The sequence below is a fragment of the Grammomys surdaster genome, unplaced genomic scaffold (assembly GCF_004785775.1).
Source record: "Grammomys surdaster isolate TR1022 unplaced genomic scaffold, NIH_TR_1.0 188, whole genome shotgun sequence".
In the NCBI taxonomy this organism is placed as follows: domain Eukaryota; kingdom Metazoa; phylum Chordata; class Mammalia; order Rodentia; family Muridae; genus Grammomys; species Grammomys surdaster.
Genome location: NW_021604633.1, coordinates 1,987,995 through 1,994,569, shown reverse-complemented (window position 1 = coordinate 1,994,569; position 6,575 = coordinate 1,987,995). Strand labels below are relative to the sequence as shown.

Below are 6,575 nucleotides of genomic sequence, written 5' to 3'. Positions count from 1 at the left end.
GGTTAGCCTCCATTAGCTTTCTAGAACAAAGGTCCCTAGACCACGAGGGTAGTTCCATAAGTTCCTGCACCACATGTCTGCATCACTCCCTCCCTGCATCACTTCATCCCTGCACCATTCTGGAAGTGTGACCTCCTGCATCAGAGGTACTCCTCTCACCCGTCCGTATTTCCAAGAGACAATGGCAATACTGAGAAATCCACGCACTGATCCAAGAAGATTGTGAACAGCACTATGGAATAATGTATAAAACGTGGCTTAAAAATATCTTTGGAGGTTGTGAGAGTTTTTGCCAACAGAATGAATATATATCAAAAGAGGATTTATTACAGTGGCTTACATAATACTACCTGTGTAGTCCAACTATGGCTGAGTACACACTGGAGAAGTTAAGAAGAAGCTATCCAGCCCATGAAGCTTGATGCCTCAGCAGCCCCTATCTGGCACGGATGCTTTTGAAACTTGCTAGTCTTCAAATCTTTGCTGGACCCCAAAGAAACTGGGTGTGGATGTCTGCAAAGGAATTCAGCAGGTGCAGTAGTGGCTGCTATGGAGGTGGTGGCATCAACAATGCCAGCAACAGAGTAGAGGCACTTACCAGCAAGAGATGAAGAAAGCAAGAAAAAAGCAACCTCTTTTCTCTTGGACCTTTTTCTTTCTGGAACGTTGCTGGAATATGCTGCTCACTCTGGGTCATCCTACTTCAACCAGTCTTTTGAGGAAGAACCACGTTGAGGAGTATCTCATAGTTGATTATAGATCACACTTATAGAGATTACCTGACTCACCATAAGGTACCCTGAAAGTCATTTCCATGTGAGAAAGACGGGAAAACAGGCTGAGACATTAAAAATAATCATAGCAATTTGAAGATTTTTCTATATCCTTTTTAATAACAGAGATGGATAAGTTGTTGAAACTCTGTATTCCGTATCAACATAAAGATGATAAAGTCTACTACATAAAACTAGTGAGGCAGTTTGATGTTGGATTCTAAAAGAACTTCTATTACTAAAAATATTCTTTTTAGGGGTATTTTTATTTTATGTCCATGAATATTTTTCTTTCATGTGTGCCTGTGCATTACATGTGTACCTGGTGTTCACAGAGGTCACAGAAAGAAATGGATCCCCTGGAACTGGAGATGAGGGTACTTGTGAGCCACATTTGTGTGTTGGGAACCAAACCCAGGTTCTTTGCAAGAGCAGCAAGTGCTCTTAAACACTGACCCTCTTCTCCAGCCCCTCTTCTGATAGTGTTGCAGGGAAGCATAGATGAAAGAGAACAAGCCCATTTTAGCTACTCTACAAACAATAATTTCATCCATATTACGAATAGGTCTTGAATAAAATCACATAGCCCTTAACTGTGAAAATTATCGAGTGATCTGTAAATGTAAAATTGTTTCCATTCTCCCTTGTAAAATAATATCTGATTAAAGTCTGAACGATGTGATCAGTTTCTGTCTGTCAGGGATTTTATGACTTGTCAATCATATTCTGTTACTTACTTTTGCAAGTGTTGAAAACATAAACCTCATGTTTTGTCTTGTGTTGTTTATCATTCTGTGGGTTTAGTTCATCACACTACCAGGTGTGGCTTAACAAGTTCTCCACGCTTTATATTGTCTACACAATGATAAAGTAAGAAAGAAGTGCCAGCAGCAGCATTGGCAGTGGCAGCATCAGTAATGCCAGCAACAGAGCAGAGGCACTTACCAGCAAGAAGTGAAGAAAGCAAGTAAGCATGTATATTCACCCATGAGTCTAGGCATAGGTTTATAATAATTGAGTCCAATTAAATTACTTTTGACAAGCACTCAATGAAATATACAGGTGTTTGTAAACTAATGACCTAGAGACCCCATAAGGAAACTGTCCTTGTTTATGAAAACAGACCAAATTATGTTATAAAGTGTTACAATTTATGATATATTATATAAGTATATTAATACATTAATAATATAATACATATTCATATAATTTTAATTTATACATAATAATACATAAACATATATTATATTTATGTATTTATAAGTATAAGGTATTATAATTTAAAGTACTACATTATAGCTATTTTTGTTTATTAAGGGAAAAACACAGATGTTAAATATAATTTTCTGTACACAAGTTATTAGCAATGTCATTTTAATCAGAAATTTTCACTCTCTACATTGTTTACCTCCAATGGTAGATAAATTTGGAGTTCCATGACCCCTGTCAAAGACAAGGATGTGCTGGGCACAGTGAAAGAAGTCAAAGCCATCACCAGTTCATTTCTTGGGAACCCATTAACTCTCAGCATGGCTGAACTTCAGAATCCCAGAAAGATCTTCACATACAGCTTCAAGAGTCACATCTCAGGCCATCCCAGCTGAAATCTCGACAGTAAGACAAGATATTGGAAGGTCTTACAACTCTTGACTTGATTCTATCACATATGGCTAGAACTGAAAAATATTATAAGCTCATTCTGGGAATAAATTTCTTATCGGACTAGACTAAAATTTATTTAACAACAAAGTTACAGGTTACTTCCCACCATTTATCCTTTCATCAAATGTAAAACATTAGGAAAGTAAGATAAGTGTTAGACAAATTAGTATTTTAAACCCAGCACTCCAACTGCTTTTAAGCCCTACAATGATTTGGTATTAATACAGCCTAAAGTTCAGAAACTGCTCTGCTTTGAAGGATGTTCAGTTGTCAAATGTTGCAGGAACTCAGTTTGAAGCAATCAAGTATGGTGAAGTAATTTTGTAAGTGAAGTCACTATGGACAGCTCCAAGAAAGAGACCGATCAGTATGTGAGAAAAACTCTAGCACGAGCTCAGCCTGAGGAAGAGTTCCGTCTTATTCTGTATTGACATTTTAGTTCCTGGGATAGAAGGCAATAAAAATATTAATCAATATAGTAATCAATCTATCAAAGCAGTGGACACAGTTAAGTAATTTCCACACACAAAATGTGTTTGAGTCAAGGTGTGAAATTATCTGACTCTCCATTAGTGGGTTTCTTCTGGAGAGTGTTTGAGAAATACTGTGGCCTGCCTACTGCCATGGATGCCAAGAAGCTGATGCTGATCTAGCATGGCAAGATTACCTGGAACCCAGGGAACCACTTCAGTAGCTGATACAACGTTGATCTGAACACCAGTGGGTAAAGTATAGCGGTCAGGCATAGCAAGATGCTGGCCATGAATTTAATAAGTGCTTCACTTCCACACAGAAGAGAGAAATCTGGATCCTCTAGACAGTCCTGGAAGCCCTTGACCAGAAGTGGCTGCCAGTGGTCAGGATGGGGCACCTCAAGGAGTGACACTATGGGAGTCTAACTGGTTTCAATAAAGCACAAACTTGCTAAGCATGGTGAGGCACATGCTTAGCATGGAGATGATCTTAGAGTGTCACATTGCCTCCAATGGAGCCTGATCATCTTTACAGCAACATCAGCAAGGATTACAGGTACACAGACACTACTGAGGACCAGCTACCTTCCTGTGAGAGCCTGGAGAACACTATTGCTAGAGTACTGCCCTTCTGGAATGAAGTATTGTCCCCCAGATCTAGTGGGAAAAGGGGTCTTGGTTGCTGCGATTGAAACAGCCCTTGGGGCATCATTAAGCATCTGGAGGGTCTCTTAAAAGAGGCCATCATGGAGCTGAACCTGCCAACATTTATTCCTATCATCTATGAGTAGGACAAGACTTGAAACTCATGTAGTTTTTGGAAGATGAGGAGACCTTGGGTAAAGCCATGGAAGCTGTGGCTGCACAGGGTAAGGTGAAGAAGTGAAGGCAAGGAGGCAGACTCCTATCCCAAGAAGATGCTCTCTGCCTGTTCATGCCTCCTGTTTTTCACTGTCTGAATCATGGTCCAGCTGCTTGGCTCAACCATCTGGGTTCAGAACTCTACTGGCCATAACAACTAAATCCCTTTCCAGATCAGTATAGTTAAGGAGTGATGTACAATAAAAAAAGCAATACAGTGAAGATGGACAAAGAAAGAGATAGAGTGAGAGATCTGGGGGATTAGTTATTACCCAGAGAGGAGACCATGGCTTAGGTCACAGAGAAAGAGCAGTGCCCAGAGCTTGGGCACATTCTGAAAGTAACACTGACGGGCTCAAGATCTGCTGTGAGGAAGAGAGAAATAGCAACAATGTCTAAGTCTCTATAATCAGAGATCCCAGGATGGCTGGGTCTATAGCAGTTAACACTTCTAAAAAGGGGGAAGTACGTATGCCTGGAATCTTTAGTCACACTGGTGAGCGCTTTTGGAAGCATGATTCTATCTGGAGGACCTCAGCACCTAAGTGGCACTTGAGGGAATGAGCTGGATGTGGCCATTGCAGTGGAGGTATGGACAGGACAGTGCATTTCCAGGTTTTCTTCACACTTGATGCTTCTTCTGAGGCACTAATACTACAGCCCTGCAACTCCAGCAGCACGGTCAAGTGAAAACCATTTTCTGTGGCTTTCCTCAGCACTAGTAACAAGTTTTGATAAAGGGTCTGTGTTCACATGCATTCGTGTCTAAAAAGTAATCAAGAGCTTTCTTAAAAGTTCTTGTTCTTGGTAACTCACAGGGTAGCTCAGTTTCATTCTTTGTCAGAAAACTCTTTAGCTACTGCCTTTTAGCAGTTCCTAACAAATTCCAAAGAAGTCTCTCTGTGGCACTGGGAGAGCACTGGGAAAGCACTGGGACTTGTTATCTCATATGCATTTGTGGGTCCCACTCAGCAGTGTGTGGATGCTTATTTGTGGATGCCTCACACTTTTATTATCCACTTCCATAAAATGAATGACTGCACAATATTCATGGCTTTGATCATAGACGCAAAACGTTAGGAATACACACATAAAAGATTTAGTCATTTCCCCCACAAATCACACTCAGCCAATATTGTTTTCATTGTATTTTCAATATACTCCAATGTTTTATAGGAAATAATTGACAACTATAATTATTCTGACCTGCTGCAGTACTGTTTATGCTACTGCATGTTACTTAGAAGATATAGAGAGAGGATTTTATACCATCAATCCAAATATTTGAAAGAACCTACTTAAAAATGAAACACATTGTTATTTGCTTAAAGCAATATAAAGGAGAGAACTAGAAATCTCTTATATTTTTAGCGAAAATATGTGGAATACATTGCTGACTCTATAGATTACAGAAATGTTTTTTTTTAAAGGTATTTGGTTGCTAGGTTTTTCTCCCCAACTCTGCCATATATGAAGTCAAAATCACCTGACAATGAACTCACATTTCCAAAGCTCAGACTGATCTGCTGACAAGGTGAGTTGATACTTCACACTACAAGTGAAAACACTAAGACTTACAGATCTTTTCTGTAAAATACCATAAATTAATAAGATCTACTCTCAAAAATTGAGTTCAAGCCAGCTATAGAAGAGCTCCATGACTCTGTCAAGGGTACGAACCCCTTTTCTATTCATTTCTAATCATTTCTCATCAAATAAAAGAATATTTAAATGCTTGAGTAGCACTGGCCTGTCTAAGGAAACAATATACTTCTGAATCTATCTCAGAATGATTTATATCTGTCCTCATGGTGACCTTACCCTTGAGCCCCACGCCTTTGCCCACACCTGGTGGATGACTCCTCTCTCCAGGATGTCAACTACAGTCTGTTCTGTGACGTGTTTCCTCGGTGATAGATCCAGGGCCATAGCATCCACAAACGGGTCAGTGCAAGACAACAGCAGACTGGTGTGCATGAGTGGACATCTGGCATGTAGTAAACGCATTTGGGAAGCTAATAAACCACTCATTGTGAGCGACTCCTGAAATTGATTCTAATACAAGCAGTTGGGGGAAAAATTAGCTTTTAGGAAAGTCATTTAATGTCATATAGAGTCCTTTCCCACAACCCAGTTAAACTCCTGAGCTGCTTACAAAGCAAATCTAACCCATTTTGATCTGGTAATTAACTGGATTATTTAGCCCGGTGAAGGCTGAGCACCAGGTGTCGGTAGACCCGTATCTCCATGGCATCATTACCATGATTTGAACCACAAGGTGGTCTAGAACTAACTAGCTTCACTGTTGTGGGAGGAACAATGGCCACCCTGTGAATGCTAGTGCTTTTCAGATTTCTCAGCATTGGCTTCAACACTGGCTTTATGAAACTCTCATATTAATTCTTTAACCTTACTAACAGCATTTACATTAATGACACCTTGGTTAAAGGGACATGGTTGTTCCCAGGTGTCACCTTTAGGAGACAGACCTCTTACAAAGATCAACGTGGAGAATTCTCTATCTGACTGTGGGATGTGAGAGAGGGGCAGAGACTCTGGAACTCAGAACCTCATATCCTAGAGCCACCACGGACATTAGAGAGTGTCAGAAAGGTGGCAGCATGATAAGGCAAATGCTGACAGTACTGAGGGAGGATATCAAAGACTCACTAATGCTTCTTTAGAGTCTCCTTCCTTCCTGTTTTGTTCTTTCCCAGCATTGCCTGGCCAGTGAGTAGACAGCAAGATATTAAAAAAACAAGAAAGAAAGAAAGAAAGAAAGAAAGAAAGAAAGAAAGAAAGAAAG

The 6,575-nt window shown here is 40.0% G+C and overlaps 1 pseudogene; it reads left to right on the top strand.

The window, feature by feature from the left end:
• The first annotated feature begins 3,058 nt into the window (after positions 1–3,058).
• Positions 3,059–3,794, top strand: LOC114622460 (annotated as a pseudogene).
• Positions 3,795–6,575: the final 2,781 nt, after the last annotated feature.